Raw genomic sequence first — 15,992 nt, 5'->3', positions numbered from 1 at the left:
CTGAACCAAGAACATATAAAATTAAAATAAACTGTCTGTTCTAAAACCCTAAGGTGCACGTATGTATTAATTTATACAGATGAGAAAAAAGGTTTTGCTCCATACATATGGTTTAATTAAATATTCATCTGCCACTTCAAATTTAAATTGCTTACATAATCTCTGATTATGTAAAAATAAAATAAAAATTAAAAAATTAAAAGCAATAAAAACAATCATAAAACTGTTTCCTGAAATTCTATAGTATCCTCTATCTCAACTTAGCAACTAACTAGTAGATCAACAGAACTCAGAACCCTATTAAAGCCACATCCTTTTCATATTCATCTTTAGTTTGTCTTGGCTTCTGGTTCAACTTTTGCCTGATTACATTCCATCCTGCATACTGCTGCCTGATATTTCTGTTTAAAAAGACTTGTTAAAAATATTTTAAAAGCAAAGAATATTTGAACAGGAACATCTAAAAAGTATAGATATATTTCTTACATGTGTATTATTATCTCTTCTATCAATCTTTGTGCTATGAATAGATGGGAATGCATTTTTCATAAAATTTATAGAAGCAATAAAGGCAATACTTTGTAATTTCTCCTCATGTTCACTATATTTGTTTCCATTAAGCACCCTCTCTCATTTCTTTTTAATGACCACAAATCAATCTACCTAATGGACTTATCATAATATGTTTAGTATCTCATTATTAAGTGATTTAAATGATTCAGTAACATAAGCAATGCTTTGACTATAACAGTTTAAACTCTGAACAGTTTGATGTCCAAAGTTTAAGTTTTTGAAGAGAAGTTGCTGAGGCAAAAAGCAAGACAAATACCAAAATTCTGACAGAAGATGTCAAAGTGCTTTAAAAGTTGAAAGAATATTTTATTACTTATGTACCATATCGTTCTTGTTACGCTAACATAACATTAGATTGCCGTAAACTTAAGAATCACTGCTGATTCAGTTCAGTCAGTTCAGATCAGTTGCTCAGTCATGTCTGACTCTTTGGAACCCCATAGGCCAAAGTATTTGAGCTTGAGCTTCAGCATCAGTCCTTCCAATGAATATTCAGGACTGATTTCCTTTAGGATGGACTGGTTGGATCTCCTTGCAGTCCAGGGGACTCTCAAGAGTCTTCTCCAACACCACAGTTCATAAGCATCAATTCTTCCGGGCTGAGCTTTCTCTATCGTCCAACTCTCACATCCATTCATGACTACTGGAAAAACCATAGCTTTGACTAGATGGACCTTTGTCCGCAAAGTAATGTCTCCGCTTTTTAACAGGCTGCCTAGGTTGATCATAGCTTTTCTTCCAAGGAGCAAGAGTCTTTTAATTTCAAGGCTGCTGTCACCGTCTTCAGTGATTTTGCCTGAGAAAATAAAGTCTGTTAGCGTTTCCATTGTTTTCCCATCTTTTTCCCATGAAGTGATGGGACTGGATGCCATGATCTGTTTTTTGAAAAGTGCCTAAGGTCAGCTAAAACTTGTCTGTGAAAGGCAACCACTAATTGACTGATGCATTGATTTCTATTAACGTGACGAGGTGTATTCAATACTTCTAATATGAAAGGCTATATTTTACATCTGGGCTGCAGTATTGAATAAAATATTGAGTAAAATACCTCTTGAATAAATTGAACATAATAAATTGAATAAACTACCTGTCACCTAGATTTTACATTCGAGAGGAAATTTAGTTTATTACTTACACATTACAGGCAAAGAATTGAAGACTGAGAGTGGTTTGATAACAGAGCATTTCACATTGAAGCTACACCACACTCTGTACATTCACTCCAAATGTTAACCTCATCACAAGTTTGCTGTCAGGAGTTTGAATATTTGAGTATCACCTTTATTCACTTATCTACCTCAAAATTACTGTTACAAAAATATTCTTAGTTATTCCTCCTTCTGAGAATAATTATAAAAAGGATATGTAGATAACTAGCTAGTTACCTATCTAATTCTCTCTACCTATCTATAAATATATAGCCCAACCTGTATGTATAATACATGTATCAATCATTTCACTTAGCCATTAAATATGTATTATATGCACATTTACTTATTTTCTCTATACATGTAAGAATTGATTTTTATCTCAGCACTATTGTAAAAATATATGAATACTTTAAATAAATATTCTAATTAATTTTTTCTGAATCTAAAATAATTTGCATATTTCAGATAAATCACATAAGTCATTTGACTCAAGACTGCTGAAATTTTTTTTGCCTCCTTTTAATTCTCATTATTGTTTTTTTCTTCTTTAAAGCACAAACAACCCAAAATCTAATCATGGTATATTAAAGATGAAAAAGCTCATATAAAAATTTCTCAGTTTAGTTTTGGGAAATAATTGATAACATTGATTTTAAAATACCATCTCTTTGCATCATATAGAAAATTTCCGATGGCTATCTAATTTTGCATATGGTAATGTGTATGTTTCAATGCTACTCTCTCAATTCGTTTCCCCCAGGACCCCCTCCCTGCATCCACAAGTCTGTTTTCTATGTCTTTATCTCTGTCGTGCCCCTGCAGATAGGTTGTCTGTGACACCCTAGAGGGGTGGAATGGGTGGAAGGCGGGAAGGATGTTCAAGAAGCAGGGGACATACATGTACCTATGACTGATTCATGTTGATACATGACAGAAAACAACAGAATATTGTAAAGCAAGTATCCTCCAATTGAAAACAAATAAATTAAAAAAATTAAATACCATCTGTCACTTCAATTGTTTCTATTAATCAACTTTAAGTTTTGAGTTTCATTTCTCGAAAAAGAATATTTTACTTTAAATTCTTTTTACAATATATTTGAAAACAGGCATCATCCACAAGACTGATAGCATCCCTAGAACCTCAGGGCAGGAACCGTGTCTATATGTTCTTTTCTGACCCCATGGTTTCTAGTACAGTGTGTGACTAGAAGAAGCATTTTAAGGTTACTTTCTGGAAAATCAAACCTTACTTACATTTCACTTTGTGTTATTAGTCTGCTTCTCTGATATAAGAACTGGAAACCAGAAGAAATAGTAGTAAGATAGGTTCAGTTGAGCAGGCCAAAAATAAACATTTCAACAATGATGTTTTTTTTTTAGTTATTAGCTACAAACAATGAAAGGAAAGATCAGAGGAACTTTCTCTCTAACCCTAATAGGAGAAATAAAAGATATAAGTGTTAACCTGGGCAACTGCTTTAAACCCAATAGAATATCTTTGTTGAACTAAAATTCTAGAGAAAAATACTGTAATTAGAGAGGGTATCTGCATGTGGTGTTGTCATTCAATGCAACTTATTTCAGTGTTTATTTACTCAGCACAAAATCTATTTAAATTAATTTAGAAATATATTAGAAATAAATTTATTTGCAAAAAAGTTACAAGATGAAAATATATTCTGTGTTAAGAGAATTTATTAAAATCTAGAGGGAAAAGAGATTCCAAACAATTTAGACTGACATATGTTTCATAGCCCCCAGCATAATAAAAATATGTTTATTATTCCTACAAATATGCTACTTTTATCTGTAAAGGAGTTCTGTAACTCTATTCAGAGTAACATAATAGTTAAAAGTATCTAATTTGCCAACATCTACCAAGCATTAAAATTTAATACTGGTATCAAAGTATCATTATGTAAAATATGTAAAACAAGAAGAAAATACTGTATTGGGAGGGAGGCAGATTAATGATTCAACTTGAATGCACTACTGTATTTGACTATATTTGCTATCTACTATTTTCACAAAAATTATTCTGTAAATAAATCTATTAATTTATATGAAAGAAAAATCAAAATGGAGGTTTATACTAACCCATTTAAACAGCTTTGTATATGTAAAATACAAGTATAAAATTATATTACATATATAATTTGAATCTATATTAAAAGCATAGAAAGGAAATAATATTATAAAAACAGTTTGATACCATTTGTGTTAATTCAAATGTTTGCACAATGAATCACTGTTTATCATAAATAAGATATGATATTATTTTAATATTATAAACTAGATAAAACAAACTAATAGGTCAATATTTACTCATAATCACTTTACACTAAAATTTATTTTTCTAATTTTCTGTGTCTATAACATAGGTTATGCATGTGTGCTCAGTTGTGTCTGATTCTTTGTGGCCCCATAGACTGTAGCCTACTAGCCTTTTTCTGTCCATGGAATTTTCCAGGCAAAAATACTGCAGTAGGTTGCCATTCTCTACTCTAGGAGATCTTTCCAAAAAAGAACGAGTGTCTCTTGCACCTCCTGCTTTAGCAGGCAGATTCTTTACTGCTAGCCCCACCTGGGAAGCCCATGTTTGTGTATATATTTAATAACTTTAAAGTTAAATTTTATTATTTGTAACACTTGCAAACATCATCTATATTGTTAAAATATTAAATTTTCCATATTTCTCAATTTATTTTTTAAAAGAAATAAGAAGATTCATACAAAAGAGTCCTCTTTGTTCTTATCATTATCCCATTTCTTTTTTCTCCAAACCAACATTTAGCAGCATTCTAAATTTAATATATACGCCTTTCTCACATAACATTGTTGTTATGTATTTCCTATACACATATATCTGGTGGTTTCGTTGCCAAGTTGTGTCTGACTCTTGCGACCCCATGGACCCCACCAGGCTCCTCTGTCCATGGGATTTCCCAGGCAAGAATACTGGAGTGGGCTGCCATTTCCTTCTCCAGGGATACATGTATATAGTAGAAATATGTTGTATTGTCTTAAAATTTCCCTTGGTGCTATCATCTGAATATAAATTTTGCACTTTGCCTTTTATATTCATTTTAAAAAAATATCTACCCAGATTTATTAAGATTTAGGCATTACTTTTTACTGTTATAATACAGAACTCACACACACACCCACTAAACCTACTTCCAGTGTTCTACTGGTGTAAATACAAGATGTTTCCAATCTTCCAATCCTACATGCTACAATGAAGTTTTGCATGTTTTCTTGTGTAAATGTGAAAATTTTTCTTTGGATTTCAGGCATACTGTAGAATCCCTAAGTCTTAAGATATATATGTCATTAATTTTGTTAATTATGGCTGAAGAACTTTCCAAAATGTTCTAACAATGTGCAATTCATCAGCAAAATGCAAGTATCCTATTTTGTTTAAAAGCATTTTGTATAATTTTACTAAAATTGAAAAAATATTTTATTATTCTTTACATTTGTATATTTTAGATTGTTGGTAGAAGGAAACATCATTTCACATATCTATTGGCCATCCAAATCACACTTTTTCTGAACTGACCGCACTTACATTTTTTTACTAATTTCTATTGAATTGTTTTTTGTTAATGATTTTTAGACATGCTTTATACATTGATAATAAAATCTTTGTTTCTTTAACTTTATTTTTTAACTTTATGTATCTTTTGTCAAAATAAAATGTTAATATTAGCAATTAATAATCCCCTTTTTATTTTTTGAATTGAGTATCTTATTAGAAAAATTCTTTTTTACTTAACCTATTTCTCTATGTATTTTTAACAATGTTAAACATTTATTTTATTTTTCTCTCTTCACTATGGTAGAAAAATATGTAGTGTGAAGTTAAGGACTATGAAAAATATTTATGTACAGTGTGAGGAGAAGAACTAATTTCTTACTTTTCCTTCTGCATGTGATGAATTAATTGCTCCCAGTGGAAGTTATTACATAGTCCAGGTTTTCTTGACTAATTTATAAAACTAATTCTGTCACAAATATTCACATATATGTGGTTCTTTTCTGCCCATTTTTCTATATTTATATCAATATCCTACTGTTTTAATTACTATTGCTCTATTATCCGGGATTTGATCAAGCCAACAGAAGCCATGCCAAAGGCAATGGCTTCAATGAAGGGAATTTACTATGGGAATTATTTGTAAAGGTGGCAGAACTGAACAGGCTAAAAGGGGATGGTGAGGCAACCCAGAATTTGGAAACAGCAGAAAGGCATTATGACCTCTAGGATTAGAAGGAGCCATGGAAGAGTTAGTATTTGCAAGATCCTGTGGTTAGGATAGCAGGCACAATTTGGCCTGAATGTAGCTAGAACCTGGAGAAGACACAGCCACTGCCAGAGATGCTGCTTGGAAGTAGAGAGAAAGAAGCAGAAATAATCCATCTGACTTGCACTCTAGTTTTCTACAGTACCACCCATAAAATAAATCCCTATATAAGATGTTAAGTCATTACCTTTTCTTAGTATTTCTTAACACAAATTTCCTTTGCTTTGAAATTCACCTTGATTACTTTACATGAAATTTAGAAGTCAATTGTCAGGTTCATTAAATACATTTTTAAAAGGCAAAGGGAATTATAACTAATTAATGAAATTAATTAATGAATGAAAATTAATACATAAGTTAATTTGGAAAAATCATGTCATGTTGACAAAGAAGTGGTATGGTCTACTACTAGGATCAGGAGGACTAGTGAACATTTATGCACATACTATGACTTGCTATATAAACAACATACCTCTGCATCAGCTTTCTCAATTTTAAGTTGAATAAATGATAGTACACAATAGAAACTGTTTTAAAAGTAAAATGTGTAAAGCACTGTGAACAAAGACTGTTATATGATAAGCCCTCGATATTACGGTCATTGTTGTTTTTGTGGCATTACTATCATCATGAAGGATTTATTTTTTTGGTTTTCCTGCTTATCATAATTCTTTATCATCTTACTGAATTCTTTATAATTAAACAATATTTGTACAGAAGTCTTGTATATCTTAACATTCTTTTTATCCCAACTCTATTTTGAATTGTTAAGTTACATAGTATTCACTCCCAACTCACTAAAGTTTTTAAACACTGCCTAGCCTATACATTTGTATATGCTAATTTGTACCAATTTCATTGCCTATGGTTTTCCATTCCTTTTTTAATAGATTTTTCTTTTCCTTATTATGTATTTTAAGATTTATTTTGGTTTCTTACCCATGATTCTGTTTTACAGATTAGATATGAACATGTGAGTGTTGATATCATCAAATTATTATTTATATTTCACTGGAAGTATATTTGTCATGCACATGCATATGAGTGTGTGTGTTTATGTGTATATGTACATGTGTATACATGCTGGCTGTTTTCTTTAGTATTAGTACTCCTTTTCTATCTTTTTATTTTGTACACTTAATTTCAGTGGAATTTTGTACGTTCTTTCTTCTTTAACCACAATTTTTGGTTTTAAAGTTACTTCCTAAAAGTCCCTACACATCGTGACTTTTATTGACAGTAGTGTCTCCCATTCTATAGTAATACAGAGACATCAAAATCAAGCCACCCATCTGGTAGGCTCCTTCATGGCACAGATTATGATTAGGATACTGAGTTTGTTTCTATTCTTTCTTTTTCTCTTAGTAATCAGAATAGGAGAAAAGAAAAAGAACACAGGCATAACTTAGACATAGTTCCCCCCTTTTAGCCTTATGTATGGTTGAGAAAACTCTATCATATAATAGGATGAAATTACCGTATAATATAATGAATATAATAGGATGAAATCCAGCCACTTATTTCACATAACTTTCCTGTTTACATGTGCTGACAAATAAAATTAAAAATAAAATAATGAAAGGCAGGCAAAATAATGAAAAAAAATGACATAAATTTACTCTTTGTGAAATAAAATGACAAAGCAATTTCAGATTCCCCTGCCTACTTCTGTATGAGGAGTTCAACATACTTATGTATGACTTCCTTCCTAATTAACATTTTAGCTTTCTGTTACGTATCCAGAGATAGCTATAATTTTTAGTGTGCTATGTGGCTCAGCTGGTAAAGAATCCGCCTGCAATGCAGAAGACCTGGGTTTGATCCCTGGGTTGGGAAGATCTCCTGGAGAAGGGAAAGGCTACCCACTCCAGTACTCTGGCCTGGAGAATTCCTTGGACTGTATGGTCTATGGAGTCGCAAGGAGTCGGACACGACTGAGCGACTTTCACTTTCACACTATGCTCTTTTAATTATATCTATCCAAATTTTATTGATCATAACCTTGAGCTTGGAGTGGAGAGGCTTCCTTAAATATGAAATTATAAAGTCATTTGGTCACAAAGCCCATGTATACTATCAGCTGCGTACACCATTTCTAATCCTCATAGCAACACGACAAGTGTGAGGCTGCACCCTGAAGGCCTCTGAGGCCTGCGCTTGCCCAGCCTTAAGACCAAAGAAAGAGCAAGAGTCAGTAACAGAGGCATCAGTGATTTCATGGATCAGGGAGTGTACACATTTGAGGCAGGATTTTGCAGTAAAGTCCCCCCATGTGCAGCAAGACAGCAGTCAGGACGAGGTGGCAGACTTTGCTCCCAAGGGGAAGGGGAGATCGCCAGCTAGAGGAGGAATTACAGCAGATCGGCTCATTAGTTAGCAGGGAAGCAAGAAGAGGGGCATGCCTCTTACCAGTCCCTCGATAAGCTATCCCTAGCTGGGGCCTGGGGCAATCATGTAGGATGGTTGGTCAGGTGAATACGGTGCAGGTGTAACAGGCATTTTTCAGACAAGAGAACTGTCTTCTTGATCGGCCTGACCATACAACAGGGGTAGGAGTGAGATTGCAGAGCAGGTGCTTAATATAGGGGTTGAAGGTGGTTCTGTTTGATTCCAAAATGCATGATCCTTCCATTTTTTTTCTCCAACTGTAGGGACAAGGAAATCTATTTTCACCTCTTCTTTTTATTTTTTGCAGTTGGTAAAGCACAGTGAATGTGGGGTAAAGAAAGAAACCAATAGATTAGTTTGAGCTCAAAATACAAAGGATTTAAGTAGAAACTGTGCAGAACCTAAGTGATGGCTTATTGTCAGAGAGAAATTCTCAGCACTGTCAGCGCTTGTGATTAGGGTGACTGCACATAAATGAATAGGATCAAAGGTATGCAATGTTAGTATCACTTTCTACTACAGGTTAAAAGCTTCTCAAGGCCTGTCCCTGAGGCAAGTCACAATTCCTAGTGCCTGAAGGGACTGTTTAATGTATGGTAGAGACTGGTAGTTCAGACGGTAAAGCGTCTGCCTACAATGCAGGAAACCTGGGTTCGATCCCTGGGTCGGGAAGATCCCCTGGCAAAGGAAATGGCAACCCACTCCAGTATTCTCGCCTGAAAAATCCCATGGACTGAGGATCCTGGTAGGCTACAGTCCATGGGGTCGCAAAGAGTCGGACACGACTGAGCGACTTCACTTCACTTCAGAGACAACTGGGGAATTTTTGAACATTAGTCCCATCAACATGGACAGCACATGCTCACTACATGAAGTATGCAGCATAGAAACTTTATTTCTCTGGCAAACAAATAAGTGATATAGAACTTGAACTTGAGTCTCCAGAAAAAATTTTAAATAACATAAGTGAGAACAATGTTATTAAAATAATTATATAGCCTCTTGATGTTACCTTTCAAAAAGTGAATGCTAATTTAACAATGTAAATTCTTTAATGTTTGTTGAAAAGTTAGTCTTTACATATAATTTGAATATGTTCACAGTCCATGAACAAAATTTTGAATGACTTTTTTTTTTTTTTCCAGAATGAGGCTAGGACTGTGAGAGACAAGAGTTAAATGCTACAAATGTGGCAGATCTCCATCTACAATGACCCATTATCTCAAATGCAAAGCCATCAGTAAAAATTTATAGTTTTCAATTTTTAATTTTTTCTACAAACTGACATTCTCAGTTTTTCTTTTAGTTTACCAAAGGAGACTGCACCAAATTTGAGATTATTATCTTAACACCAGAAAACATATTTTTGTTAATGTGAAGAAAGAATAACCAATTCCTTTTAAAACATATTATGGAACTATATGAATCTTCTACTTATTCTTCTATAACACCATGTTTCCCTGGAAAAGGTTGAAATATATTGAACATTAGTTTAGGAATATGTATACACTACAGTCCCAGTATAATTCATCTTTCCTATTTAAATTCCCCTGCTCCATTTAAAATTAGTATTGCAGTAATCGGCATACTGCTCTTTTCATTATTACTGTGACATTCAGTTTTGCCAAAGAATTCTTAGATGGATGGAGTAAGTTATCTGTGCTAATTAATGATTACAAAATGCTCTTAAATGTTAAATTGTATTCTTGGTGTGTTTAAGACAGAAGCCTTTCCAACGTGCTGTTGCAGAGTTTTTTCTCCCCCAGAGATCACCTCTGAACCCCTAAATTAATGTATCTGGCATTTCAACATTGGAATGCTAATTTATGGATTGAATGAGAAGCAAATGATCGCAAACAAGTGTTCTTTTCCTCATTCTTGGGAAAATGTCAAGATCCAGGATAAAATTCTCCCTTCTTCTTGATTCATCTTTTCTCTCTCACTATTTTTTCCCTTCATTCTTTTTCCTCCATATTTTTGTCTTCTATTAATCAATGTATTTTTTAAAAATATACTAAGAGATATAGTTATCTGTCCTTATGCAACAAATCAGGAAAATGTGATGGCTAAAAGGTCAACCATTTATTTGTCCCATAGTTCTGCGGGTTGGCATTGGTCTGTGATCAGCTGTGTAATCCTCCTAAACTGGGCCAGACTCGGCTGGGGTAACTCCTGTTCCTGTAGTCAGTTGACAGGTTGGGTGCAGGTTGTCTGGTCACAGGTGACTTCACTCAGTTGTCTGGCTGCTGTCTGGTTATCAGCATGGAAGATGGAAATTGTTGGGTCACCTCCTTCTCACCATTCACCATGCTAGCCCAGGCTGGTTCACATGATGGCTTCAGGGTTCACAGAGCAGCAAGGAAGGCCAAGTTCCAAAGTGCAATCTCTTTAAAAGTCTCTCCTTGTGTCTTGTTTTATTATTGCTCAGTAGCCAAAGCAAATCACATGAAAAAGCATCTCATTAAAAATCACTTCTGCAAAATCTTCCACAAGAGCCTACTTTGCTAGGTATCTCTGTTGTTACTGGAAACACAATTTATATGATAATAGTGGGCAGAACAGAGTCTAGCACATTATGCAGACTGAGTAACTTTAGAGAAAAGAGGAATTATCAGTTTCAAAATGCCTGCTCTATCTGTGAACTTTGCAAGCCTTATTTAAAAATCACAAAACTCCTGTGAGGTAGGACATGTTTTACCTTCATCACTATGCCAGTGCAGAAACTGAAGTTCGGATTCGCTTGTTCACAATTACAGATTATGTGAGTGTACAGAAAGAAAAACGTATATAAGGATGAATCAGCATAAATAAGAAAGCAATTAATTTTTAGAGTTTATTTTGGAGAATTAATTGAAGAATGGTGATTTCTGGATTTAACTCAAAGAAGAATATAGTTCCATTGGAAAAATAGGAAACAGAAGGATGACTTGTGTCAAATGCCGCTGTGTTTTCCATTTGCAGCATGCTGCTATAAATAACGTGTATGTGCTCCGTCGCTCAGTCACGTTCAGCTCTTTGCAACCCTACGGACTGTAGCCTGCCAGGCTCCTCTCTCCATGGAATTTTTCCAGGCAAGAATGCTGGAGTGGGTTGCCATTTCTTTCTCCAAGGGATCTTCCTGACCCAGGGATTGAACCCATGTCTCTTTTGTCTCCTTCTATATAAGAAATAACACCCTTTAAATGACACAGAATATTCAAAATTCACTGAAGCTACGAAGGGACCATCTGACAAACCAAGTGTCAACCCTGCCTAAAGGAAATAGAGTTAAATTTGCATGTTTCTCAAGGAATCAGCAGCTGTGTTCAGCTCTCACTAACTGCCTCAGGGACAGACTAAATTAAAGAAAAAATTAAAAAGAAATTAATTGTTGAAAACTTTATAAATAGGCTGATGGCTGTACTGAGTACTATTCTTAGATCACTGACTTCAGATTTTACTTTCCTCTGAAAGCCCTAGTTGGATATCCAAATTTGGTAAGGTGACTATTCCTTCACTCCTACCTATACAAAAGTCTGTCTGTTGCTATTTCTTAGATCTTGCTGCTTATCTGACTAATGTTTTTGTCTAAGGCTTAATATTAGTCTTGCTCTTTGAAAATCACCGCTTCATCTACTTTGCAGAGTCCACGGCCCAAAAAGTTTCCTTCCAACTTTCTTACCTCTTTCCTGACCATCTGACACCATGGTAGTGTTCCAAATCAGGAGTAAATGAACTGTAAAATATTTAGAAGCTTGTTCTTGTATTTGGTCCAAATAATTTTCAAACACCCTGCTCTCATGGAAATCCAAATAATATGAAAAAAAAACAACACTTTATTTATTAAGAAGAAAAGACTGTATTCAAAAAACACATACAGGCACACAGAAAAAAAAAAACAAAGCCAAAAAAAAAAAGTGAAAAAAGAAGAAAAAAATTCTATCTACTTATTGGGCTTCCTGATGGCTCAGCAAATAAAGAATCTGCCTTGCAATTCAGAAGACACAGGAGATGTGGGTTCCTTCCATGGGTCAGGAATATCCCCTGGAGGAGTAAATGGTAAGCCACTTCAGTATGCTTGCCTGAAAAATCCCATGGAGAAGTGAGCCTGGCAGGTTACAGTCCAAAGGGTCTCAAAGAGTCTGACATGACTGAGCACACATGCATACACTTCATGCATGTATAGGATATATTTGTGGTAACCACTGATTACCTCTAAATATGTGCTATATAATGTGTTAAAAATAGTAATAAATAAGTAAAACCATTTCTGCTATCAAAGAATTACTATTTCAGTGGTAACAGATGTAAAATAAATGCAATAGTATACAGAAAGAAAAACGTATATAAGGATGAATCAGCATAAATAAGAAAGCAATTAATTTTTAGAGTTTATTTTGGAGAATTAATTGAAGAATGGTGATTTCTGGATTTAACTCAAAGAAGAATATAGTTCCATTGGAAAAATAGGAAAGAGAAAGTATATCCCAGTATACATGAAATCAGAGAAACGAATGAGTCTGATTTCTGGAATTAGTTCAGATCTAAACAGTAAAGAATTTGCTCATTTTGTATCATTATGCATGTTATAATGAGAAAAGTTAAAAAACTCTTCAAAGTTCTACACCTACTCTTTCCTCCTTTATATACAATTTTAACAATTCAATTGATGAGTATTTTTAGTGACTTAGTGAAGTCACTCAGTCATGTCCAACTCTTTGCAACCCCATGGACTGTAGCCTACCGGGCTCCTCTGTCCATGGAATTTTCCAGGCAAGAGTACTGGAGTGGGTTGCCATTTCCTTCTCCAGGGGATCTTCCCGACCCAGGGATCGAATCCGGGTCGCCCGCATTGCAAGCAGATGCTTTACCTTCTGAGCTACCATAAAACTCATTAAATTTCCTTTCTGTTTCAATGCTTTTATATGTAATACATATGCACATATATATGTGCATATTTGAGTGTATTGTAAGCATACAAATACACATACATATACATATAAGTAAATGCAATATATGCATGTGATAGGAAGGAAGTTAGCTGAGAGCAACCAGAGGTGGCCCTTTCAGCTAAATGTTCAATAACTGTCTAATCCCATCAAGGGCAATTTACCAGCTCAGCCCCTAATATAGGGCTTACCTCATGTGTGTGTGTGTGTGTGTGTGTGTGTGTGTGTTAGTTGCTTAGTCATGTCCGACTCTTTGCAACCCCATAGACTGCAGCCCACCAGGCCCCTCCATCCATGGGATTCTCCAGGCAAGAACACTGGAGTGGGCTCCAAAAGAAACTATAGAAAGAAAGTGAAGTCACTGTCATGTCCTACTCTTTGCGACCCCATGGACTGTAGCTTACCAGGCTCTTCCATCCATGGAATTTTCCAGGCAAGAGCACTGGAGTGGGTTTCTCAGTCCCTAAAGAATCTGCCTGCAATGCAAGAGACCCAGGTTTGATTCCTGGGTCGGGAACATCCTCTGGAGAAAGAAATGGCAACCGACTCCAGTATTCTTGCCTGGAGAATCCCATGGACAGAGGAGCCTGGCAGTTTACCATCCATGGGATCACAAGGACATGACTTAGGACTAAACCAATGGACCCCAATATGTCCCCCACCAGTACCCCAAAAACAATCAGGGAGCGAGAAAGCCCCCCCACCAGCCAACTGGTAGGAGTTCCCCTACTCTAGCACATGCACACACCTCACACTATCCTGTACTAAAGTAATCTTTTGCGGCCACTGGATTCATTAACTGCTCTTTAATAGTCCATGAATACGTGCATCTAATTGTAACAAACTGAATTATGGGAAGGTTGGTGGTGGTAGAGCATCTTGTTATATTTCCTGCAGCTGTCAATCATCCACCGCCTGCCTTATGCAAATGACTCTGCCTTAAAAATTCTGTACCCCAGCCCTCCAGGGTCATTTGCCTCCCTTGGCATGGTCCACCTCTCCCTCGGGGTGTTTTCTGGGTTCTTTCTTTATGTGTTCTCAGTTGCCCAGTACTGTCCAACTCTGTGACGTACTCTTTCTTTCCTTATTGTTAATAAACTTTCTTGTAATCGGTAACACCTTAGATTCTTCTTTGTGTCCTTACCAAGAACTGAGGCCCACAGGAGAAATGGTCTCTAGACTGTCCTTCCATTAGCATAGTTATTGTGCACATACACATAAATGTACATGTATACATATATAAATTCAGTGACAACAACTGACTTCAGTACATTTAAAAAAAATTAAGGTCCTCAAACTATTAATGAGTTTAGTAGTCTTCCTGGAGAAGGAAATGGCAACCCACTCCAGTATTCTTGCCTGGAAGAATTCCATGGACAGAGGAGTCAGGTGGGCTATAGTCCATGGGTTCTCAAAGAGCTGGGGACACAGCAGAGGTACTAACATTTTCACTTTCACTTTCAGATAGGGAAACAGAAAGATGGTAAGTGAATAGACAGATAAAGCCACATTCTAAGAAATCTTGAAGGTGAAGGTGAAAGTCACTCAGTTGTGTCTGACTCTTTGCAACCCTGTGGACTATACAGTTCATGGAATTCTCCAGGCCAGAATACTGGAGTTGGTAAGTTGTTCCTTTCTCCAGGGGGTCTTCCCAACCCAGGGATCAAACCCAGGTCTCCCCCATTGCAGGCGGATTCCTTACCAGCTGAGCCACAAGGGAAGACCAAGAATACTGGAGTGGGAAGCCTATCCCTTCTCTAGCAGATCTTGCCAACCCAGGAATCAAACCAGGGTCTCCTGCATTGCAGGCAGATTCTCTACCAACTGAGCTATCAGGGGAGGCCATAAAAACTCTTAAGAGGATTCTTTTTTTAACTTAAGTCCTAGTCTTGAAACACATTTTGGTATTCATACTATTGCTTTTGCTAAATATTTACTAAGTCTCCTTAACAGCTCCAAACTAGGAATTTGACTATTTCCTCTTTCTTTACCATTCCTATCTTGAATAGGGGTAAATAAATATCTCATTGGTTGTATTCAAATATATCACAACATTTATTATAAGGAAAATCACTTAGTAGAAATATTTGGAATCACTACACCAAAATAACTTCATTATTAAGACATTTCACAGAGGAATTTTAAAGTAAGAATGCAACAAAATTGAGTAGGATTATTTTTGTTGAAGTTGTTAGCACATTCTGGTTGATATCTACAATAAACAGCTTCAATCCTCCTTTTTTTCCATGTTTCTATCATGCAGAACAAAATTAAAATGTATTTGGCTGTTTCATGTAAGATATTTCACTATTAATTATCTCACATCAGGAAGTTATGACTTCCCTTTAATTATCAAAAAAATACATAAACAATATAGCAAAGTAATATCAATTAAGCTTTATTTGGTTTAGCATAAACAAAGAACAGCCTGCATAGGACTTTAAGGCATATGAAAATTCTCAGAAACTACGCAAAGTCCTATATAAAATTCAATACTTACATCCTCCATTTCAGGTCTACTCTTATAACCCTATATTGAACAGTCTTCTAGCATGAAGTGAAAAAAATAAAGTGAAACCCTTTGTTGCTCAGTCATGTCTGGCTCTTTGCAACCCCATGGACTGTAGCCCACCAGGTGCCTC

General features: G+C 35.4%; 1 pseudogene; it reads right to left on the bottom strand.

The window, feature by feature from the left end:
- Positions 1-15,992, bottom strand: part of LOC133071849 (phytanoyl-CoA hydroxylase interacting protein-like) — a 108,367-nt pseudogene that overhangs the window by 33,105 nt on the left and 59,270 nt on the right.

The sequence above is a fragment of the Dama dama genome, chromosome 17 (genome assembly GCF_033118175.1).
Source record: "Dama dama isolate Ldn47 chromosome 17, ASM3311817v1, whole genome shotgun sequence".
In the NCBI taxonomy this organism is placed as follows: domain Eukaryota; kingdom Metazoa; phylum Chordata; class Mammalia; order Artiodactyla; family Cervidae; genus Dama; species Dama dama.
This window is presented reverse-complemented; position numbering and strand designations above follow the sequence as displayed.